This window comes from Mustela nivalis (assembly GCF_964662115.1).
Source record: "Mustela nivalis genome assembly, chromosome: 5".
NCBI classification, from domain to species: domain Eukaryota; kingdom Metazoa; phylum Chordata; class Mammalia; order Carnivora; family Mustelidae; genus Mustela; species Mustela nivalis.
The window spans coordinates 4,840,418-4,866,683 of NC_139024.1; the positions used below are offsets into that span (position 1 = coordinate 4,840,418).

Genomic DNA, 26,266 nt, shown 5'->3' on the forward strand with positions numbered 1-26,266 from the left:
ACTTTTTGAAATGACTGAGAATTAATAGTGCATAATTATCTCAGTGTTGACAAGTGAGAGATGTTTAACTCCTTAAATGAGCTTTCCTAATGAATCAGTGTCAGAGAAAGGCTTCATTGCCTGTACCTTGTTGATTGATAGCTAAGGGGATTGATTTAACCATAAAGGCATACTAAAAGCCAATTTTAAAAATCATTTATGTAAAAACTAAATGACCCAACTTTCACTGACTATTGAACGATTTACTTAAGATTTTACTGTAAGTTTCAATAATATTCTAGGTATTGGACTACCAGGAAAATTACATATTATCTGTCTACTTGCAACTCTTCAAGCTTTCCATACAGCTTCAGCAAAACAGATTTTAGTATTACACTGCCAAGGGCCTAAAATGAAATAGGTAAACATTAAAAACTACTGAAAGGAAAAGTAGTACAGAGATTGTTTCCGACCTTTCTATTTGAGGATCCTAGTGAAGGACAGCTACAATGAATATAAATCAATCAATCAATAAATCCCCACGCCTTGTTTTTTCCATTGTTTTAAATTTAAAAAATACATGTAAAAAATTTGTAAGAATGTTATCTTTACCACGTTGAACTTTTTTTTTTTTTTTTTTTTACGACCACGTTGAACTTTTAACATTGTCTAGTCATCCCTTGTCTCTAATTCATGTTAACTCCTAACTACAGCATTCAATTCTGTGTCTTAAACACTGCGGGGGGTGGGGGGGGTGGGGGACAAACTTCTATTCCTAAACACCTGGAAGACAGAAACAGGAACACCGCCCAGCAACAGATATGCAGACGAACATAATACAGTCCAGCTCTGATTTACTCTTTATTTTTCCATATCCTTCAAATACGCCAACTGTGTAGCTTAAGTATGTGTCAGGCGCCGGGCAAAGAACAGTCTAGTCTTCAAGACCTCCAAAGAGCTAAAGAACATCTCCCCACTTTGCAGAGGAGGCCAAGACTATGGAGGCGAGGCTCCTGCCCGAGTCACAGCAGGGGTAGTGGGTGGAGCCTGACCTTGAACTAAGGAGACCACAATGCAGAATCCACGCACAGTGCGTGGGCACAAATATTCGCCACTTTGATTATCCTTAGGGGACCGCGGATATCTCAGCCATCAGTAAAGCGTGGTGCTGTGAGAGGATGCTCAGCTACTCCCTCATGGATTCATGATACTGGAGGCGACTGGATGTCAGCGTTCTCCCACAGGCGGGGATGCAGTGGCTCCAGGGACAGGGTCCTCCTGTCTGGAAGCCACAGATGGCGCTGAGATGAAGGGGGGATTGCTCTGCTATTAAATCCTTATAGAAGAGGCCTGGGGATAGGTAAGTTTGGGGTACAAACTCACGTCTTCGACCTAGCGACCTCTTTAATTAGAGTCTGAAGAGCTTCAACAGTCTGAAACAGCGAGAGCAGAGTGTGAAGACGACGTCAGCCCAAAGTACTGGTTGCTCGGCCTGGGCACACGGGGCCCAGTGGCCGCTCCCCCCTCCAACACACACACACACACACACACACACACACAGGCCACAGGAGGTCGTAATCCGAATATCCGCCCGGGAGGCACTCCGAAGCCAGAGAGCTGGGCTCTTGTCTCACAGAGTTGAAGGATGAACTTCACAAAGGAGAGTGAGGGAAGCCATAGTTTTATGGAGCAAGGATACAGGAAAAGCTCTCCGGAGGGACGGGGATCCCGACAGGTTGCCAATGTGGGCCTCCAATGACAGTCTTTTATTTAGAACAGACCGGGGGCTTGTGGCCTTAACATTCTTGGGGCATCCTGGTTTGCGTAAGGACTGGTGATTACATCTTTAACGGCTTATTACTTTGGTCATAGGTGACCGTCATAAAAAAACAGAGACACACCCCCCCAACACCTAAGGCAGGGTGATCTGGTTTATTCCCTCATCTCTGGTTTCCTCACACCTCTGCATTTTGGGGATTTCTGTAAGCCTGACCACAGAGCCCCCTACCTAGCTCTCCCTACCTAGCCCTGCCTACCCCTTACTCACTCTGGAGAAACAAACACCTTCACATTCCTTTAGGCAACCAAGGCCTCTGCACCAGCACGCCTCCCCGTGTACAAACCCTGCCACTTCTCTCCCCAGACTCCTACACCACACAGCAGGAAGGAAACTAGATCTTTACTAGCCTAATTCCCAGCTTCGGTCTTCTATCTTAGGTTTCCAATAACATAATTAAGATACACGAATGCCTCAGACCATTCTAGGCCCATTATTCAAATTTCAACTGTACATCAAAGCTCACCGGACTATTTTGCTAAACTGACACACCTTACAATGTTTTAAGAGAAATGCATTCGGAGGTCCAGATGTGTGGGTTAAACATGACTTCTTAAAGCATAATCAGCTAAGAAATTGCCAATGTTGATTTATAAATATTCATGATAAATATAAATGTGTACTAAAGAGAAAAGGTCGGGCTTCCTCATCTGCATGTGGGGATTATGAGAACAATTTCTTGAGGAATATTAAATTAGTTATTGCATCTGAATGGGCCTGGTAGGATCTAGCATCAGCAGGACTCAAAGGTGGTCATGTTTGATTTGTAAAACAAAAGGAGTTCACACTGTATTTATATTTTTAAAAATGTACAAGAAAAACAGTACTTGCATTAATCAGCTTTAAGCTACCTCAAATAATTTTATCACATTTACCAAGTGCATAGAGATTTATATTGAAAAATAAAAACATACCAAGAACTGCAGAGTTTCAAAGGTAAAAATGTACTTCACATATTACTTTGTAGGTAATGTTCCTTTTTTTGCTTTTAATTTGCTATCATTAGCACAAAAATCAAAATGTTAAAATGAGGCTTTTGTAAGAAGTTCTAGAAATTGGTCCTTTTAACTCTTTTAATGTCTGTGATGGACACCCTCCACACACAGCACAAGCCCGTGAAATGGCTGGCAAGCCTTAACAGGGTGCTTACAGTGGGGCATGGGGTGCCCCTAGAGTACAGAAAAAAAGGGATTTAAGGTCAGTCACCTCTTCACACGGTTTCCTGCCCTGCCCAGCCCTTCAGGTGTTGTCTCTGAAAAATCTCTTTGCTCCCTCAGGAGAACATGATTTTATAAACAGCTATAAGGCAATAGCACTTAGCAGCTGTAATTTTGTAGCTGTAAATTTAAGACTGCGGGCCCAGTCCAAATATTCTGGGCCTGAAACCCCACTGTTTTCATCAAAAGTGCCTTCAATCGAGTGGAACCTAGTAGCGCTACTTCTTTAAGGAGACACCTTCCCAGCATAAAATCTAGATATCCCTATCCATCAACCGACATTTAGTGAGCAGTATCAGACCTGGATGAGGCAAAACACTGGCTTTTTTCAACTCTTTCCTCAAAATAATGAGATTTCAAGAACAGCTGTCAGTCATGGAAAGCCATCCTCAAACACTGTAGGATGCCTCGAAACCTGGTTCTCAAAGAAAGTCAAAAATTAAAATAACACGTTTAACAGCTTATAAAGTTTAAAAGATCTTATCTGCTCTGAGACACAGAAAGAATCAAATCATTTCCTCGGCCAGGCAAAACTCAGGATCCATTTGTAAGTCCTACTCCGTGACCCTCAGTCGGCCCCGCTGGAAGGTAATTATCAGGGCCAGAGGGATCGTCGCTGCTGCTCCTCAGAAGTGAACACAGGGAGCTAAATTAAGGTACTCAGAGGTAAACTCAAAGGTTGTGCAGAGCTTAGCTGTTTGATTCCTGTGGCTTCTAGAGCAGAACACTAACCACTCACACTTCCTCAGACAGAAATGGAGCAGCAGAAACACGGCTTCTCAATCAACGCTCCGGCTCCTGCTAATCTACGGGAGTCACACAGCTACCACTGAAGCAATGGTCTTAAAATGCAAGTTTTAATGTTATTTCATTGTAGTGTCCTTGTACCAAAATGCCTTTATTATGTAGTTTCCATTTTACCTGTACATTAAAAAAAAAAAAAAAAAAAGGAAGAAGAGACCACAGCAGGAAAGCTAGCGTTGTGAGAAAGGAGGACATAAAACTCAAGCAATGAATTAAAGAGGCAAATGAAGGGACTCTTTTCCTTTATTAGAAATAGAAGAAACAGATTGTGCTAATCTCCCCAGGGCCAACAGCCGCCCTGCGTGGAACTCCGCCAGCTTCAGTCAGAAAGCTCACTTAGGAATTCTGCTCTGTGAAAAGAGGAAGCCAGATGGGCTATTTACTTTCAACAAGATAATTCTGGAGGAAATTGTTATAAGTCACAGAAACTTTTTAGCTTCATCTGCTATTTTAGCCTCTAAACTGATTCACCAAGAGCGGTGAAGGTGCTGTTAGAAAGGAGAGAAGAAACCTGGGAAGGGAACGGAGGAATCAAGGCATGTGCAGCGCGAAGCCTGGTCAGCAGATGCCGCCAGGCCTCCCAGCCTGGGCTGGCTCCACTCCCCACAGGCCACCCACCACCCCCCTGCACAAGCCAGTGGATCCTCTGCGCTTCTGTTTCCTCCTGGGTATCCTGGGGACCATTCAGGGTCCCAGGAGGTTGGGAAGATTAAATGGCCTGATGAGGGTACAGCACTTAAAACACAACACACAACATGAGCTCCCAATCACCACGGGGCACCTATTTTTATCCCTGTCATTTTTCTCTTCTATTTGCAAAATATAAAGATAATCCATCATTCACACACATACACACACACACCCCGAAATTCTCAATACAGCAAGAGCTAAACGTTATATTAATCTATTGATCCTACTTGATAGAACTTATACATGTGAAAACAAACTATTTTATTTTGCTATCACAGAGAAAAATAATCCAAATAATATTATCCTTGGGTCAAGAATTTCAAAGCAATTTTTTTAAGTTTTTATTTATTTATTTGATAGAGACAGAGGTCACAAGTAGGCAGAGAGGCAGGTAGAGAGAGAGGAGGAAGCAGGATCCCCACTGAGCAGAGATCCCGAAGTGGGGCTCCATCCCAGGACCCTGAGATCATGACCTGAGCGGAAGGCAGAGGCTTTAACCCACTGAGCCATCCAGGCGTCCCTCAAAGCGATTCTTCTACATAAAAATTATTTCAAGAAAAACAGCCATGTAATTAATACAAAGGAGTTCATTTATCAGAAGCTTCTGATAAATATAAAAGACACTTCCTAACTCAGGAAGCAAAATTTTCCCTATCCAGCTGCAAATACTGACTGTCAGGACAAAAGTCAAGATAAGCCGGAAATGCATACACAATGGAAAATGCATCCAGCAGCCTCACTTTTTGGATATACAACATGTAAATATTACTTATTAAGCAAAACTAAAAGAATTCAAGGTAAGTTATGGGATCATTAGGCATACAAGTTAACCTACTTTTCTTTTTTTATACTTGTAATACTGCTCAGGCATAACTGATAGCTCTCAGAGAATACGAATCACTCTCAACAAAGCAATACATAACGTTCAGCCTACTTATATACCTTGGCAGGAGAAAGGAAGACATTTTTAGAAAGATTATTCAACATGAAGTACTAAAATAAAAATATTTTAGTTTTGCATGGTTATCTGAATTGATTTTGAGGAAATCATAGGTATTTGATTTCACTGCCACATTAAAGAAATGGCATCACTATTTTTTGTAATACATTCTCTTTCTAAAAGGGAAGATAGCCCCCCAAATAATTAAATTTTCAAAATGTATTTATGGGTTCAGATAAGACAAAAACAAAAGCAAACAGCTTTTAAAAACTAGAAACTCTAAAAAAAATATATTACTGTATTTAATTTTTTACATTCTTGGTGACTCAATCCACTGCACCATGAGAAAATTGAATCAGTGTTTATGGCATGAACATTTGAGAAAATACACACACACACACACACACACACACACACACACACACACACACATACACATGAAACTTACAGATTTTATGCCCTAATTAAGACCAGAAAATAAACTGAAAAGAGTCTGCAAGGAAAGATAAAAGAAGTGGAAATCATATCTTTAATTTAATTATCCTTTATAAAGTTAATATAAAATAAAATTTCCATAAGTACTAGAGAAAAGCAAATAACAAAGCAAGACAATTTTACATTTCAGTAAATTGGAAATGGGCAAGAGAGCTGATTTCCTGAGAAACAACCAAATAGGACTTCAAGCTACTGTCTAAACAGTGATGAAATATTAAATATGAAATTGTCACCTTTCTCTCTATACCCAGAATCTCCGCCGACTTCGAAAGTATCTATTATTTCACTAACCCTAAAAGCCAAAAATCTAACAGCCTTTGCCACGGGTCTAACTCCATTCTGGACAGAAATAACAACGCCTGCCTGCTCTGATAGGGCATCAAGGAGAAGCTCAAAAGGGATGTGCCTTGCTGGGAAAGCAGGCTTCCTTGGGCCGCCTGCATCCTGCACGTCTTACTGAGCAGTCAAGACTACAAAGAGGGTCTGACTGCTGCTTAGCAGGGCCTGTTTCTCAGAACTGCTTTTGCAGATACGAGATAAGGCAACCTGGCCCCCTAGACAACGAACAGTTTTGGTCACTGCTTGCTGTAAAATCAGTGAATCCCCCTCACAGAGTCTCTGCTGCAATGCAAACTCACTGTATACAGCATCCGTCTGGACCACGGGATTTGCGGGCACGGGAAATGGCACCAATATGCTGATACTCGTGCTGCTGGTTTTACCTTAGTGATAGCATCCTTGGTCTCTGGCCATAAGTCTTATGTCTCTGCCTGCAACCATGAAATAGTACTGTCTAAATTAACAGCTTGTCAGTAGGGAACATCAAATCCCAAATATGCCCAGACTGGAGAGTTTGGGCAAAGGGAGGAATGCTGACAGAAACATGGCTTTCTGAAAGGAACAGGGATCACAAGTTCGACTTGGGGATATGGAAAAACATTCCAGCATCTATGAGGGAATGCTCTCACCAAAGTGAAGAGGGGGGGGACTAAGAGTCCCCACTGTCCTGATCGTTAATGAGGCTCAGAGAAGAAAGGCAGGATTGAGACAAGTTACAGCAATGGTACCTTGGTTGTTGCTCATTCATTCTCCATGCAGGGGAGGAAAGGGGGTTATAGTGAAATGGAGGCAGCCAGGTCTTCAGCCTGGAGAAAGACAATGTGTGTGGGGTTGCTGAGTCAAGGAGTTCTCAAAGCTGTACAGCAGAATCTGTAATGATGACCTCGCTACTGACGGTCTTTGGGAGGAACAACCACATCCCATGTTCCTTTTGTTGGGCCCCAGCTGAGCACTTGCTGGGAAACAAGAGGAAGTGTGGCTTGATTACTGATATGAAAGAACTGTCTCCTTCTACATTACCTGATGCCTGCCTTCCCCTCTCTTCTGACTCCACGTGCTTTAAGGAGAAAGGTGATCGGGGGGATCTGAGGTCTCCCTGTCCCTAAAAAGTACTGATAGGATGGGGAAGAAAAGAACTCAAACTGTTATGGTTCTGTTGGACATAGGAACCCAAGCACCACCCTACCTATTCCCATGGGCAGAAGGGACACTGAATTCAAGTGACGGGGTTCGGTATTCTCAGTGGGTAAGGGAAGCCAAGGGAAGGTTGTGAGAAGAACCTTGGGGATAATTCAGTGTGCAGTCACTGTGGCTTCCACATCTGACTCTATAATCAGAATTGATATGTGCCATGTATGCACTTCACAGTTCCTGTGTCAGAGGGTGTTTTCATGTTCAGGAACTCCTGTGCCTAGAGAGGTCATGTCCTAGTACAGCCGCATGCCTTCTTGATGGAGCCACAAAGTCCATCCTTTCACTTTTTTTTTTTTTTAAACAAGTAACTATTAACATACAACTCAGCCCTTGTGAATAATAAACACCTGACATTCTCAGTTTCATGGAGGTCTACCTGGACTCAACAATCAATGAGACGGGAAGGGAATGACAGACCTTGAGAGCCCAATAGAAACGGCGTGTTCACGAGTCAAGGTGTTCTGGCTCCCGCTCCATCTTATCTACATTAAAAAAATGGCTACTCCTTTGGGAGAGACTAGAATCCCTATTCCACCATGTGAAACAAAGCTGCTGGTCCAACAGGGCTCACGCAGGTTCCTTTCAATGGCTGGGCAAAGTTCACTAACAGCTTGGCTAAGTTCAAAGTGCATGGTTCCTCTGAGCAACAGCAACGGTCCAGCCGCAGTGACAGCTCTGGAGGACGAGCTGCGGTAAGGACCGCTCACACCATGGTCTGAATGGAAAGCTGTCTCTCTTGTCTTAGACAACGTTCCTAAGGGCCAGGATTTCTGTACTTTTACAGACTCTCAGACAACTGCCAGTGGTTCAGATGACTGTCTTGTCTGCCATCTGAAAAACGAGAGATGGACAAATTAATGAGCCCCTCTCCATAGGGCCACAAACCATAGAAAACTATGAGTGCTGATCAGTGTGGGTCTCTGACAAAGGAGCTCATGGTATGGGTTGGTTCTCCAACGACCAATAGGAATCAGGCTGTGGTTCAAGCCTATGCCACCCAGATCCTTGCATCATTACTGGGATCCACCATCATGGATGGAGCACAGTGTAAAGGTATTTCAGATGCAGTAGCTACCACTGCAAGTCAGACTTGTGACTCCTTCCAAAAGTTGACCCGTTTGTCTTCCAGAGAAGAAGACCATGTTTGCCCTGTGTACTCCCAGCAAAACTACTACATTAAACCTTTGACTCCCATTTTGAGATAACCCTAAAGCTTTATAATTGTCAACAGTTTTATAGGTTACTGTCCAGTCAGCTGACTTTGTTTATACCACTGTGTCTCTTGAAACTAAATGTGTCATGTTCTTAAATTTTGTCATACTATCTTGAGTCTGCCAACGGTGTGTGACTTTGTTTATACCACTGTGTCTCTTGAAACTAAATGTGTCATGTTCTTAAATTTTGACATACTATCTTGAGTCTGCCAACGGTGTGTCTTTTGCCATAAATACCACCCAACAGCGAGACAACAGCCAAAGTAATCAACAGACATTTCAAGACCTTTATCAACCACAAATTGCTGTCATTATTGAGAGATAAAAGGGACTTTAAGAATCAATTCAAAACAATTTCTGACCCAACCTCACTCACCACCTCTTGGGTTACACACCTTAATAAGGCAGTTCGGTCACTAGATAGAGCCATCCCCAGAAAGGGTAAGGAGTTACACTGACTTCACTGTGAAAATATGAGATTTCTCCCTGACCACTCCTGGGCATAATGTGTTTTTCTTTCCCCTAAGAGGAATCTCAGGCCAGGATAACTGATAAACCCTCCTGGTGGAAGTCCATTCAAAAGGGGTCCTAGAAGATTCAAACATAAATTTAGTTCAGTCACCAGATATCTGTATTAGACTAGCAGGGTCCTAGATCCCAGATAATGAAGATAATGACTGTTTGGGTTACTTAACTGAGTCCACTGCTCACCACGTATCTCCCCAGTGGTCAAAGGGGTGGGCCTAATGAGTCTCTATAAATTGTGTAAAAATGCCCTTATCCCACCAGCACTTGGCCCTTCCAAACAAAAGCTCGAACTGGAGAAATGATAAAGGTATAACTACTGCAAGGGGACATAACCAATTCCCCTGGCTGTGGAGGGACAGCAGCAGATCTGGCAACTGGGAGGGATCGTGTCAAATCCCAAGAGGTCTGACAGGTGTCATCAATGCTCTCTTAATTCTCTATATCCAGTACCTTGGCCTGGCAAGACAGTCATATGATCCACATGCATCAAGGAGTAGTGATGACTGGCAATCTGACTCACTAACACACTTCTAAGACTGTCATCCCCATCCATGGGCTGCAAAAACAGAAAAAGTCACGTGGACTCGATGTGGCTGTTCTTGAACTGTTCTGCTGAGCCTCACGCCATCAACGGCAGCTCCAAAACATGGGCCATCCCATCATACCTGTGAAAACTCCCAGACGCAATCTTATCTCAGACTGATGGATACAAAATCATGGGCTTATCTGGACTCCAAAGCAGCCCTGCATGGCGGGCAAGGCTGCAGCTCTTCAGAAGACTGTCTATGTTGCTTAGTTAAACCTAACAGTGATCCAAAACAAGGGTAGCAGCAAATTCCAAACTAGAGTGACCTGTGCTCTCCATGTGAGAGAAAGCAGAACATGAAATAGCTCTCTACTGGGCAAGAGGGTTACTTTCTGGACCACCTATTGCCCCTGTTGTAACTATTGGCTATGTTATTCCAAACTTCCTTGTATGGGTCATAAAAGAGAGTAGATTCCATAATAATTAAGAGCAACTGGACACCCCCTGGGATTTATTCACATCAGGCTGAGTCAGAGACCTTGACAGGATGGGGACAGATGGATGTGGAATCAGTGTTGCAAGCTGGCCTCTTCCTGGTGCTTGGGATCCTACTGATCACAGCTTAAATTAAACGCCCTATGAGACAAGCTGAATAGATTTGATCCAAGTCTCTGTTGGCCCAATGAATCAGAATGACCATCGTGATAATGACTCATGTGATAATTCATCACAAGTCAAAATGGTGTATTAAAGGCTGTTGCATATTAGGAGAGAGAGTTTTCTTCAGGATTCATACTCCCCTACATATCTTGCTAAGTGGACCTAGAATGTATGCCTCAATTTCTTTACCTGGGCCACTGTTGAATGCATAAGGGTTACTTACATATTCAACAACCTTAAGAAATAAGATAATGTCTACCCCCAAAGAAAAGGCTTGCTTATTGCTTGCTATAAAAATGGCAGGTGCAGGGCACCTTGGTGACTCAGTGGGTTAAGCATCTGCCTTCAGCTCAGGTCATGATCTCAGGGTCCTGGGATCAAGCCTCTCATCAGGCTCCTTGCTTAGTGGGAGCCTGCTTCTCCCTGTGCCCTTCCCCAGCTCATGCTCCCTCTTTTTCTCACTCTCAGATAAATGAATAAAATCCTAAAAATGAAAAAAGTGGCAGACGCTTCAAGCTCAATAAAAAGTCCTCAACTGCAATGCCAACCCACTGTATGCAACGGCATCCATTTGTGCCAAAGCACACCAGCCTTACAGGATGTGGGGCAAAGGAAACTGGTGTAAACACGGTAACACTTGTGAAATTTGCCGTGCCATGAGTCATAAAGTCCTTCTCTGACCCAGAGTCTTGTGTCTTCTGACAGCACCCATGATACATTAGCAGGCTATCTACTGGTTTGCAAGGGGAGTAAAAATCAATTGCCAGACCCAACAAGCTTATCTCTGGCTTGAACAACCTGTGATACCTAATATAAAGCCCTGTTCAGGCAACCATCCATATTGAATGTTCAGCTACAAACTGACACAGATGTCACAAAGTTGAAGCTATTCATCCTAGACTGCTGGATGAAAGCAAGAGAAAATCATTAACACATGAATGTAAAAACCTAGATCACTTCCCTATCTTCTAGAACCTCAATCTGTGGATTCTTCTACTGGGCCTCCACATAAAGCTGGAATTCTTTCCCTCAGTTCTAGCTCTTCTGTAGCAAAATCCCTATGAAGCGGAACTAGTACTACCACCTCACTACGTTATAGTGGGAGAAAAACCTTAAGTATATGAGATATCGTTATATTCTATGTTAGGGGAAAGAGTGATTTGGACTATGGCCTGAACAGGGAAGGAAGTGAATACGGAATGCTACTAGCTACATGCCGTGTGTGTGTGGGGGGGGGGGGTTGGGGGGGTGGGTGTATATATTTTATATTTATTTTTATACTTATATATATTTTTTATTTCCAAGCCTGATTTTCAGAAGTACCGTTAATCAGTCAATCAACCCAACAAACAATACGCCTACCCTCATCGAGCCAGAAAAACGGCTGTCAGACTATTATTTGGGGCACCTGAGTGGCTCAGGTGGTTAAGTGGCTGCCTATGGCTCAGGTCAGTCAGGGTCCCCGGGTCCTGGGATGGAGCTGTACATCGGGGTCCCTCTTCCTGCTGCTCTGCCTAATTGTGCTGTCTCTCAGTCAAATAAATAAATAAAATCTTAAAAAAAAAACTATTGTTTATAAAATTAGGTCTCTGCCAAAGGAGAGGGAAAGCAGGAAAAGTATACAAGATTCAGGGAATAAAAAGAGTTAAGAAAGACAATTTTATCTTCTATTGTTAAAAATCCTACAAAAGTGGGCACCTGGGTGGTTCAGTGGGTTAAAGCCTCTGCCTTTGGCTCAGGTCATGATCCCAGGGTGCTGGGATTGAGCCCTGCATTGGGCTCTCTGCTCAGCGAGGAGTCTGCTTCCTCCTCTCTCTCTGCCTGCCTCTCACCTACTTGTGAGCTCTGTCTGTCAAATAAATAAATAAATAAATAAAATCTTAAAAAAAAAAAAAAAATCCTACAAAAGCAAAATATTTAGGGTTCAAAATTTACCTTCAGAAATTTAATGAGCAGACCCAAATGTCACGGAGTGATTTGTGTATGATTACTACAAAAGATTTGTCTACTAGTTATCACTCACTGTTACAAGCAAATGAGGAAAGAAATGGAGAAAGGGATGAAATAATTTAGAAGCAGAATTATAAATGTCAAAATCCAACTCCCTCAGAGTTATGTCCAGACTTCAGGGTAAGTATCAAATATGATCTGTAAATATTCCAGATTTACTGCGTTGTAATGCATGTGATTAAAACAAACTTGCTAACAATTAGGGAAATCCACAAGCTTGGAAGGTAATTTCATATTCAGTTGTCTCCATAATTCATTAAAAATACAAATGAATGGTTTCTGAGAACAACCACAGACACGAATTTGATGGGTGACCCCTCCCCCGCCCCCTGGGAGCCATGCGGAGAAGGCAGCCTGTGCTTATTCATCATGTCTGTACCCTCATGGGGAAGTGAGATGCCGGCATGTCCCGCTCTTCAATTATGCGGACACAAGATACACCCTGATGCAGACACTGCTGGGGTGTCTTGCTTACTGCAGAGACACAAATATTTCAAAACTATCCATAATTTAAGAAAAAAAAAAGGTTGAAGTTTACATCTGTCTTATAAATAACATGAAAGAACATCATTAGAACAACTATGAAGAAGAATCTGACTTCAGTTCTTTGTTTTAGAGCTGGGACCTTTGTCCATTCCGGGGTCTTTGTCTAGCAGGGCTAAGAAGGAGGCAGAGCGACAACTCCAGACAGAAAACTGTGTGGATGACATCAGAGCAGGTCAAACACTAAGAGCATGGACACAAATCTATTTTTCCCGTTTAAAAAAGAATCCCTCAGAATAATTAAAATGAATTCCTACCCAAATTAAATTGCCTTGAAGTTTTCTGAGCAAGGCTTTAGGCATTATAAACACTCCTTGACTTTGGCCTGCCAGGTTTCCTCGATCAATCATGCGGTAGCCTAAAATTAAATCGAAATGATTAGATCAAGGAAAATCAAATTTTTTAACATTTAGTTTCAGTAATATGATTATGAAGCTTTTAGTGATATTGTAATTACTTTGAAGCTCTGAGCATATGTTTCTACTGAGAATATTCCATGGAGAAAAGGTGCATTAGGGAAACAAGTAAATACAGACCCCAGCAAAGCACTGGGGTCTGTGTTTGTCGTGAAGTTAAAAACTAACAGTGGAAAAAAGACAATGCATCCATGTGATTTACATTCAAAATATCCTGCAGGAATAACCACTTTAAAATCGCAGCTAAAATAATGGAATCGCTTCCCTCTGACGGCAGCATTAGAAAAGCAATAAGGAAAAATGCCAGAAAAGACCAAAGAAAAAAAGAAAGACATCATTATCCTGTACTAGCTCAATTTTTGCACAGGAAAATGTGACAGACTAAGATGACTCTAAAATTAATAAATCTCTTCTCAGAATACGAAACATTTTAAAATACCTCATCTATGCCCAAATCAAACCATATAATTACTGCCTTTTCTATTCTTTCATCCACCTCGACACTTACTGGGATTATGCTCCATTTGGGGATTACAAAATTAATTTAGATGAGGGCCCGCCCACTGCAAGTATCAGTAGAGAGTGGATTCTTCCAAGGATGTACTTCGACCTCAGCAACAGGAAGGGAGATTAGAGAAGACAAAGCCGGAAACAAGACAATGGTCTCCTCTCCTTGGAGTCACGCTTCCACTCACTCGACATTTCTTAAGTACAAGCATACGTCCTCCCCCAAGAATGAGGCAAGTAAGCACACACAACATTAGAATGAAATGAGATTAGGTCTTTAGACTATTTATCAGGAAAATCATTCCATCAAAATATCTGAAGTACACAAATCTTTTGGAGGATTACTTTCCTCTGATGATCAATGCACAGCTAATTGTCCTCATAGCTCAAAGATCCTAAGTAGGAAGCAATGCAGCAAACGTGGCGTTTACCTTAGATATTGCCTATTTTTTTTTTTATTTGAATTCACATCTTACTTTCAGTCACAGACACTGTCACTTTCTACTGTCGTAGAAGAGCCCTGATTCATCAAGTTATATTCACCCGCCAGTGACCACAGCAAGCAATCAAGTTTCCTTCCTCGACCCCAATGGGTCTGAGTCTTGGGATTCGGCACAGAGCGTCTGTTTCACACTTGCAACTCCTCATTACATCCGATGGGCCAGATCAGTACTGCCGTAACTCTGTCATCCTAAAGTGAGTACGATTTAACTTGGTCCCACTGCCAACGCAATCCTTCTGAAAATAAATCTGACCATGCCTGTCCCTGGCAAGCAGACCAAGTGGCTCCTCATTATTAGCACGACAAAACCTGCACCCTCCAGCACGGGACATAAAACGGTCTTGAGCAGGCCTCTATCTCTCGTCACCCTGATCCCTCCTCATTTCCTTCTCTGAGGTCCTCACACTCCCAGCTCCTGTCCACAAATCCTCCATCCCCAGCAGTCTCCGTGGTCAAGCCCCAGCATCTTGCTCTGTTAGGAACGCACTCTATTCCCCTGCTCAGGAGACTGCTCGTCCCTAAAGGTCCAGCACAAATGCCACCTCTTCTCTGGAGGTCCCCTTGTACAAGTCAACACACTTCCATTATAACTTTTGTTGCTGCTGATCACGATTCTGCAGGTGTAGGCAGCGAAGATGCTGAGTTGTAAGGTATCAGTGAAGATACTGAGTTGTGACTTCCTCATTCGGATCTGCAGAGCTGCTACCTGTGACGGGTCCTATAACACAGGGTCTCAATAAATATTGGTTGAATTTAACATTTATTTTCTTTCTTCTTTTTTTGCAATAAAAATAAACTTCTATTTTCTTACAAATCCATTTCTACATCTATTTTAAAAATTTATTCCTTATTTCCCTTAGAGTTCTCCCTAATTGTACTAACAATGGGTAACTGAGTATTTTCCAAACATTGCAGCTAAAACTGCCTTATGAAACCAAATTCTATACTGATGTCTTTTGAAAAAAAATTAAGCAAAATAAAGTACATAATTTCATTCTTTTTTGTCCTTCATAACTTTAATAGAATTTATTTACAACTTCTGTGTAATATTCAACCAAGCCATATTAGTTATTAATTAATTAGAAAGGACAGAACAATGTTACGCTATTCCACAGGAGCAATGGGCATCTGACAATCGTAGGGAACTGGCAAATAAGAAATCAAAATGTACATCAAATGGTTTTTGCTCCTGCTTTGCCTGGTCATGTGTTGTTGTGTGAAGTCATATTTCCTGTCAAAAGCATAACAAAGCTTCCCCTGCTCTACAGGATACAAATGAGCAACCTGGTACAGCAAATTACCTAGCTGTAATTCACCATTTCTGTCCTGGAGTGTAGCCACGTGTTCTTTTGCCACCTGAGAAAACTACCTTGAAATATGAGTTATGTCCTTGGCCAGCCTCATCAACTAGTCCACAGAATAAATTCTAGATTCCTCACATATGACATTACTGCATTGCCTTTAAACAACCTCAGAAAACCCAAAATCAGGTAGGATCACGGTCAACCCAACATCCTGTATCTGTTCTCCTTAGTTCATGGTAAAACACTTCAAAATTCGCTTTCAGATGGTGCAAACCCTGACAGTAATGGCGGCAGGCTGAAAAGAACCTCCTCACGCTGGACACATCCTAGTCCCTGAAGCCTGGGAGTGTGACTGCCTGGCAAAGCGGGGTTTGCAGACACCATGAAATTCAGGATCTTGAGATGGGGAATGTAATCACAGGTGTCCTTAGGAGAGCGAGGCAGGGGGAGGTATGCCTACAGAGAAGCAGAGGGTGCTGTGACTGCAGACACCCCGGCAGCCGGGACGCAGCCTGTAGGCAGAGGTCCAGGAGCAGTCTCCGCAGCGGCCTCCGGGAGCCAGTTCTGCTAACACTGATTTCAGCCCCTTAAAATTTGTGCCCTCCAGAACTCTAAAAGAATAAACTCGGGTTGTTTTTAGCCACCAAACTGGCAGTATTTTGTTACAGCAGCAACAAGAACCAACCACAATAACCAAGCCACCCCTCACCAGTGTATAATACCACTTTTTTTTTTAAAGATTTTCTTTATTTATTTGTCAGAGAGAGTGAGCACAGGCAGACAGAGTGGCAAGCAGAGGCAGAGGGAGAAGCAGGCTCCCTGCTGAGCAAGGAGCCCGACGTGGGACTCGATCCCAGGACGCTGGGATCATGACCTGAGCCGAAGGCAGCCACTTAACCAACTGAGCCACCCAGGTGTAGTTAGTGAATTGATGGTGCTAATCTGGCTTCCAGAAAATACTACTTTTATGACCAGAACATGAGATTACTCGATGCAACGAATGGTAATTTATTTGACCTAATTTGTCACAGAAATACAGTGAGTTCTACATACACTATAATGGTGATACATTTGTCCAATCTTTAAGCCTGTGTTTATAACATATTTTGCATTTCTGTTATTTGCAAAATATTATATGCTTGATGTTGAACATCTGAAAAACACCAAACCATAATGCAAAAGAATTCCACAATCCAAAGACTAATTGGGGGGGGGTAGTTTCTGAAATTTTTACATATATAATGTTATGTAAATATATGTAAAACATACATATGTTTTATATATATAATGTTATCTAGTTTTCAGGTATGGCAACTAGGCTCTTATATTAATATTTTTAAAAATATTTCTTAACTAATGAAGAATTTACACATTTATCAGGCTTAGGTCACAATGTTAATATTCTTATTATCGTCATTGCTTGAAGAGAAAAAAAATCATGTCCCCTCCAGAAACCTGACCTCAAATGGCTTCACGATCCATTCTCTAACTTCACCAGCATAACTTACCGTCTACCCGGCATAAAATGATTAAATTGGCTGCAGAAGCCAGAAGGGATTTTTAATAAATTTATACACAAAGAATTGTGACAATCACGACTAGAGCCTATAAGGAAGTTCCTAATACGTTAGGCCTCAGATAAAATTATTCCAGAACGTCCCCCCTAAAAAACCCGTTATAAAATGTACAGTCATGCTGCCGTGCCCAGCAGTTACCAGGGTATGAAGGCAAGCATACAGACCTGGTGCAAAATCACCGTACACTGAGATTAAGATTATTTAGTGAATTCCTTGTAATGAAGCCAGTGGGGGGAGGGAAACAATACATTTGATACAAACTTTGCTTGAAGTGAGACACTCCAAATGCCAAGCATTTACATAAAAATGGACCATGAAGAAAAAGAAAACGCTAGAGAGGACCACAATAAAGGAAGAAATGCCCTGACCTGCCAATGGCTGGGCCTCTTACCAATTCTTAAATGTAGAGTGGAAGCAAATACCAGACCGTCACTGCATATTACTTTCCGTTTGTATCACACAATTATGTCGAAGTTGACTGCCCAGTAAAACACACACGATTCCTATCCAGTACTATTAACTCCGGCATCTTCATTTAAAACCATGTTTTGGTACCGTCACCCAGAATCATCCCGACTCGGCGGACGCCAGCGGACTCGTGCGTCTCCGTGAGTTCGTGCTCTGCAGCCCATGGGACGCCGCCTCGGTTGTGCTTAAATCTGGAGCTCTCACTCTCCAGGGGCATGCCATGGAGCTCGAAAGGACTCCAAGCCAGAGTTCAAGGGGTGGAAAGAAGCATCCTAGAGCACGAGTTAGTATTCGTCAACCTTTATTCTCCAGGCAGTAAGCCTAACTGGTCCCCCATCCACCGGCCAGCCTAGTTCCTCACTCCCCAGAACCAGATCAAGGAATAAAGTGTATTCAAGACCAGATTCCTAAGAAAGTAAAAGTCAGAAACAAGGCTTGTTTACCGCAGACTGTCTGGTTGGTCATGCCAGTCCCACTGTGACCCTCAGAAACACTTTTACAACCACCAGTCAAGCCCTGTGGAAACCAGCAGCAAGAGAGGAAAGAGCCCCCTTCTTTTTTTGTTTTAATTAAATTAATTTATTTTTAGAAAAACTGTATTCATTATTTTTTCACCACACCCAATGCTCCATGCAATCTGTGCCCTCTATAATACCCACCACCTGGTACCCCAACCTCCCAGAGTGGCAAACAGAGGCAGAGCCACTTCAAACCCCTCAGATTGGTTTTCAGAGTCCATAGTCTCTCATGGTTCACCTCTCCTTCCAATTTCCCTCAAGTCCCTTCTCCTCTCTAACTCCCCTTGTCCTCCATGTTATCTGTTATGCTCCACAAATAAGTGAAACCATCATCTCTTCCAGTCCCGTCCATGTTGCTACAAAAGTTGGGTATTCATCCTTTCTGATGGAGGCATCATACCCCATAGTGTATATGGACCACATCTTCCTTATCCATTCATCCGTTGAAGGGCATCTTGGTTCTTTCCATAGTTTGGCGACCATGGCCATTGCTGCTATAAACACTGGGGTACAGATGGCCCTTAAAAAACAAAGAGGCAACCCACATAATGGGAGAAGATATTTGCAAATGACAGTACAGACAAAAGGTTGATATCCAGGATCTATTATGAACTCCTCAAACTCAACACACATGAAACAGGCAAACATATCAAAAAATGGGAAGGAGACATGAACAGACACTTCTTCAATGGAGACATAAAAATGGCTATCAGACACATGAAAAAATGTTCATCTTCACTAGCCCTCAGGGAGATTCAAACTAAAACCACATTGAGATACCACCTTACACCAGTTAGAATGGCCAAAATTAACAAAACAGGAAACAACATGTGTTGGAGAGGATGTGGATAAAGGGGAACCCTCTTCCACTGTTGGTGGGAAAGCAAGTTGGTGCAGCCTCTTTGGAGAACAGTGTGGACATTCCTCAAGAAATTAAAAATAGAACTTCCCTATGACCCTGCAATTGCACTCCTGGGTATTTACCCCAAAGTTACAGATGTCGTGAAAAGAGCCCCCTTCTTAATTACTCAGGCAGCAGCTGGTCCTCCAAGTTGAAGAATGAAATGTTCAAATTCCAGTTTCTGAGAAAATGAAGTAATGTTGGGAGGAGAAACAGAAAGACAAAGCAAAGGGGGCGTGCAGGTGGCTTCTGTGAAATACGAACATTGCAAACTTGGTCATTCCTGTTTCTCTCCGTTATTCATGCGGAACAAGTTTTGGGTGTGTATCCTACCTTTGCATGTTCTAGAAAACGCATCCATTTGCCCAGTAAGCTTAAAAAATCACAATGTAGCTCAAAGGCCTTCATCTCAGGTCACCTAATGTATGTACTGAAACTCCAGAAACACTTAACGATAGGAAGAAGGGGCACATTCATCGATTAGATAATGAAATTACTCAACTGGAACACCCCAATATTAATTCCCTGATCACTATTTTCTCCCTATTTAATGAGGGTGGGAATAGGGGTTTGAGGGACAGGTAAGGTTGCTATATATTGTACATCTCAAGCTTTTTCTCTCTTCCAGTGATAAGGGCTCTAATGTTAACCTTTATGAGGGGCCCTGTTCAAGCTTTAACAGGAAAAGTGAATTGGAGAAACCATCAAGAACCTATCAATACTATTAAAAACACAAACACTGGTCCCAGGACGGTCTCAATACATGATGAGCTGTGTAAGTTATGCAGATACTAAAAGGAAACAACCTTCCTCTGCACTACGCTGAGTCACTGCGGACTCCAGCTTTGGAAACAGTGCTTTCCCCATCTACCGAAGAAACTATACACAGAAACCGAAACATCACGGGCATACACCAAAGGTCATACAGAGTACTTCCAAAACATGAATAAATTTAAACTTTTAATAACATGAAAAGAAATATCTGTCAGTGAGAGGTATTTAATACATTCTATAAAAATAAGTACTTTTTTTTTTTTTTAAAGAAATGTGGCCCTCCATCAAAGATGAGTTAATGACATCAGAAATGTCGCCAGGCTGAGAAAAACCATCTCCTATCCTACAACCTCCCCACCTCTCTTAGTGGAAGACCATCTCCAGCTTGAGAGAAAAAGGAAGCCATTCGTACTTACCTGGACTTCTAGGCACTACTCAACTATACCACAGCTTTCCGTTCCCGCCACAGACCTCCCTCTGAGATGTCATCCGTTCTCGGGCACCTGAGCGGCTCAGTCCGCCAAGCATCTCCCTTCGGCTCAGGTCATGATGCCACAGTCTTGGGATGGAGCCCCACGTCAGGCTCCCTGCTGGGCGAGGAACCTGGTTCTCCCCCCTCCCACGGCTGCCCCCCGGCCCCGATTATGCCCTCTCTCTCTCATATAAATAAATCAAATCTATACTTAAATAAACAAATAAAGAAAATGTAATCCATTCATGATGCTCTTCTGGATACCATGGTTCACCGACTCCTTGCCACTGTGGTATAGAGCTACCGGCTTTGACCCTGCCTACAGCTGACAGCCCATGCCCTCTAGCCTCGGGCCGGCCTACTTCTGCGGGCCTCTTCCTCCCTGCATGGCCTTCACCCCGCTCTTCCCTCTCCCTGCCATGCCTCGGCTCACGTCTGTCCCTCCATCCAGAACGTTGCCTTCATCTAACGAACTCCTACTCACCCTTCAGCACTGGATCCCCCAGGCTCTATATCGCTGCCCCCGCCAGCGCTTCCCTGTATAAACCTGTATATCATGCATGGTATCTGCAGTGTACGACTGCAGGTCTTTGTTTTTCTGTACTATGTGCTGATGCGAAGCTCCTGGCTGACTCTAAAGGAGGAGCTGATTGCTTTGGATTGAGACGCGTGAGCGTCAACACACAGGTGGGGACCGTAAGGAAAACTTCCTGTAAAGCTGTTGTCATTCGAAATGGATCTAGCAGGATGAACAGTCGCTTCCAGATGTACTATAGAGGAACGATGTTCAAAGGTGAGAAAATAACATGTGCAGAAGAGACCTGAAAATCTGTGGTGTGATGGTGTGTGTGTGCTTGTGTGTGCAAGTTTGTGTTCACATATACACATCTCTTTCTGATTACTCTGCTTCTGATGGGGGGGGTGAATTCTTACCCCAATAAATGTCTTATCCGTCCAACTAGATCACAGACTCGTCTCAGAGAAACGGTCTCCTATTTCCCTGTGTCCCTTCCTGGTGGGCTATATACAATACACGTGCCCCCTGCCCGGACCTCCTCCCCTGCATAGCACCACCCGGAACCAAGACCTTAATAAGAACCGACACTGAAATCATTTGTGGGAGCTGAAATACCTGTTAATCCAGGGCAGAAAGGTTTCTATTTAGTGAAAATAGATACAGGAATACACCTGGTAGAAGTCCCAGATAATTAGGACATTCAGTACTAGGGGAAACAGAGTCACCTTACCACCATTCTTTTTAACCAGACTCTCTCCTATAAAGGGAAGTAAATAAGCCAGGAAGGCGAGCTGCAACATAAATCAGCCAACTGTCATATAAATTTCCTTCTTTAATATTACAAAACTTAAGAGAGAAACCATTCAGGTTACTACAAAGAAATATTTAAAATGAACTCATTAAATGCAAATTAAAACAGAAACTCTGAATAAGCACTGGGCCACAATTAAAGGCTGAAGAAACAGCAGGTAAGAAACAATTTTCATTGATCAAAGAACTAAAAGCTAACAGAATAGACTATTCTGCATTGAAACTGGTTTCATGAATATGAAGCATTTCCAAGTAAGGAGATTTTTTTTCCCCCATTTTTCAAAGAAGCTTTGGAGGTGGAAATGGATCTGCATATCTTAATACAAAGTACTTTCATTGTATCATTTTCAAGCAATGAAGCCATGAAGTTTCTGAAAAATGTAGACTTCAAAAAAATCCTTAGAAATCATTCCAAAATTGAAAATGGCATAAGGTCATCATTTTAGAGCCTTTGGATCCAAAGAACTGTACATAATTACACAAAATCACTGATGCAAAGATTCACTAGGATGTCCTTTATGACACAATTGTACCTCATTGTAAATAGGAGCTTTCAGAGCCTATCCTGAGTACTTCCATGTAGGGTCACTTTTTAGCTAAAATTATTGAAATGGCAGAGTAGCAGAGTAGCGACTAGAAATATAAACTCTGAGACTTCAAAATTCATCAAATGTAAGCTTTAAAACAAATACACAGATGTGTAGGCAAATAGTAAAGTTAGATTGCACATTCATAATAGCAAGGGCATTTTTTTTTTATTTCATTTACTCATGTATCCCTGGCACCTGGAGTAGTACTAGGCACACAGGGACTCAATTATTGGATCTGCTTTCATGAAAATAAAACAATATAAAATAAAACATAAGAGAGTTTTTTCCCCTCATAAATTCATTTTAAAACTTAAAATATATTGATTTCTATTTAACAGGAAAGCAAAAATTAAAATATTCTATGTACACAAGGGGTAAATGGGCATTCTTATAAACACTGCCAGACAAGGCAGAGCCACCAAGCACAGTTGTGCAGCTTGTGCACTGCTCAAAGTCACAAACCTGAGCAGGGATGGAAAGAAACAGGGACAAAAGAAAAACCCAGTAGATGCTCTGCTGATGTATGTGAGTTAGCCTTGAGAAGGATGCCTGTTTGAAATTTTTCAGTCCTGAGGAGCAGGGCAACTTTTGCTACCTTGTTGCATTAGACAGAAATGTAAAATAGGATGACTTACCTTGGAACAATTTAGAAATACCTAGAAAAATTCAAAGTCCACTAATTCTTTGACTAGAAAATCTGCCCTGAAATTGTAACAAGATTTTTTCTTTACAAATATGCTTATATATGCAAATAAAAAGATATGAATATAAGCATTTATGATGATAGCAATCTGTAAACCTACTGAGTGCTCACTTGTGGAAGAATAATTACATAATTTGTGTACATCCACAAAATAAAAAAGTAGGCAAGAACTATTGCGGAGTGGAACTGTGTAGGTAGAAATATATAATTTCTAAGAGACAATTTAAGCAATATACAGATGTGACCATGTTCTAATTGTTATTTTTTTTAAAAAAACATCAAAAATTTTTAAAGATTAAGATACTGGATTTGAATTCTAATATTAACAACACTGTTGTATACAGATCCATGCACTTTAATACCTGATACTATTCAAATATCTAAATCCAGTTCTATAGGAATTAGAATATACAAATATCACTATTAAAATTCAATTTAAATAAAAAGAATCGTTAAATTTTAAAAGGGTAAAATACGTAATGATGCCAAAAATTATATTTTTCTAAGTAGGATTTTCTTAAGCCTTTCTATTCTGCTTTATATTATCTTGATATCCTTCCTCATACTTCTCAAAGTCATAATCACCAATGTCAATTAAACTATGTTTCTTTGGCTGTCTGGGTCAGGGCATTTAACATGTCAGTCATAATCCAAGTGAGAAATATAAGTACTTTTGAAACAGTCTCTGTGCCGAGAAGGAATCTTAGTGTTTAAGAACGTAAAGGGAAGGTTAATTCTCCTGGTAGTGGGGTAAGAGCCACTCCCCTTTACTCCTACTGTACCAACTCACCTATTTTGGTTTTTCCTCAAAAGTAAGCCAAGATTTATATAAAGTGGGAGAGTACTATTTGCATTAAAGAGGGTGTAGCAATTAAAAAGAGCATAGGCATACAGCGGCAAGTTCTGAGTAGCACAATGTCTTTAACAGAAAAAAACAATCCCAGATATGTACTGATTTATATTTTAATTCCCAGTTTATCACTAGGTATAAACTCTAATGCCTTTCCTGGCCCCGAAGAGTAGTCACAGAAACAGGAAACCCATCACTCCAAGACTTCCTTTAAATTGCCTCTACTTTAATCATTCTCCTTCCTTTCCACACTTGCCAACACAACCAAGCACCAAATTGGCAATTAAGATTTTTGCTAAAATGCACCCACCAGCAGAATGAGGCACACTCTCCCTTCCTCCACTTTCACTTACCTGCCAACACTCTCTCTTCCTTTCCACACTCTCCCATACAACCAAGGCCAAAATTGGCAACGAAGATTTTTATAAAAATATGCCCGACAACAGAATTAAGCAATGCAACTAATTGTATAAAATAATTTACTGCACATTGTCCACATGGTTTTTATATGTAAGGTACTCTTCTTGGGAGGGGCCATGTTGAAATACACATTTATTTACACTGTGTAAAACTGTATCTGGAATATGAGAAAAAAACATCTTTTAAAATCTACCTTATATTTTTACCGTAATTACAAGTTACTAATAACTATCTAATCAAATCCAAAGATTGATTATACTTTCTTCTCCTGTCCCTGAATCCCAAATAAACTAAACAAACTGCCTAAACATAATTCATCCTAACAAAGTGCTTATATAGTAATTTATTAGATAATAATTTAGAATTGTGATTTTTAGATCTTAAGTCCCTGTCTTTATATACAGCTTTACTATAAATTTGCTTTTAAAAGTACCCATTCACTAGGGGCACCTGAGTGGCTCAGTCGTTAAGCACCTGCCTTTGGCTAGGTCATGATCCCAGACTCCTGGAATAGAGCCCTGCATCAGGCTTCCTGCTCCAGGGAAGCCTGCTTCTCCCACTCCCACTCCCTCTGCTGTGTTCCCTCTGTCTGTCTCTCTCTGTCAAGTAAATAAATAAAATCTTAAAAAAAAAAATCCATGCACTAGATTAAGTTGAATTAAAATAAAATTTGCCCAACTGTCCTCAAAATAAAATATAAACTTTTTTTCCTATAAAATACTGACATCACAGGGTCACCTGGGGCGCTCAGATGGTTAGGTTGTCTGCCTTCAACTCGGGTCATGACCTCCATGTCCTGGAATTACGACCCATGTCTGGTTCCCAGCTCAGAGGGGAGTCTGCTTCTCCCTCTCCCCCTGCTTGTGTTCTCTCTGTCTCTGTATCTTTCTCAAATGAATTAAAAGAAAAATCTTTAAAAAGAATACTGACATCATGGATTTTGAAAATTTCTTGTACTTGATTTTCTGATTCAGTTTAAGAGTTGGGTTTATAGTGGATTATGTGTAATAGTCACCTTAAAAATCTCAAGATTTATAAACGTTTATATGAAAAATGTATTTAGAAGAAAAAATGTCTTAATTTAACGACTCTCAAAAGTCATTCACCAAAAGTCTAGAAAGGTAAGAAAAGTTGGACAACATCATTAGGTTTTAGTAGCACTGTAAAGACAGCGCCAGTTAATCACAGAGATGATTCTCCCAGTGTTCTACATTTTAACATTAATTTCCTAAAAAAAGACTTAAGACTTTATCAGTGCATACAAACTTAAGGATTTTAAAAATCCACTTCTCATGTTTCTGGATAGATCACTGACTTCGGATGTACTCATTGCAATCAAAAGTGTTTTGTAAGTGGCACTCATCAGGAATAATCCCCAAATAGGCTCACCAAATCTCACATACACAATCTAGAGCAAGTCTGTGTCATAAAAAAAAAAAAAAAAAAAAAAGGCAATGGTTTCTAATCATACTGTGCAGTTCCACTAACTTCAAAAGATTCCCGCTAGGAAGAAAAAAAAATTTTGGTTTAATAACCCCAGAAGGGAGAAACTTTGCTAATCTTACACACCACAGTGTTTAAAAACAATAAACCATTTCCAAAGCTTTCACCACAAAAATGCACCCAGGTCGTTTTGTGTTAGATAACAATAATTCATTATGCAAATATTTAATCCTTGTTATTTACTCTTAATTCTTTCATCTCAGACTTACAATGAGAGATTTAGAAGGAAAAATCAGGGGGAGCAAGACGTTTAAATCCCTTAGCAGGCACTCCCTTTGATCCTAATCATCATTGCAGGCACCTTCCACCAGTTGAACGCCTCGCTAGGGCTCCCCCGGAAAGAGACCTGCAGACGGTGAGCTCCAGTCTGTTCCTACCCCGAAGGCAGCTTCCCAGGCGCCCCGAGGGACCTGCAGACGGAACCCCCAAGTCTGGCCGAGCGCCGCGCCCGCCGTGGG

General features: G+C 41.5%; 1 protein-coding gene across 3 annotated transcripts in view; it reads right to left on the bottom strand.

Annotated features, from left to right (window-relative positions):
- LOC309864873 (E3 ubiquitin-protein ligase parkin-like) overlaps positions 1-26,266 on the bottom strand; it is a 354,762-nt gene that overhangs the window by 327,932 nt on the left and 564 nt on the right. The window lies entirely within an intron of this gene.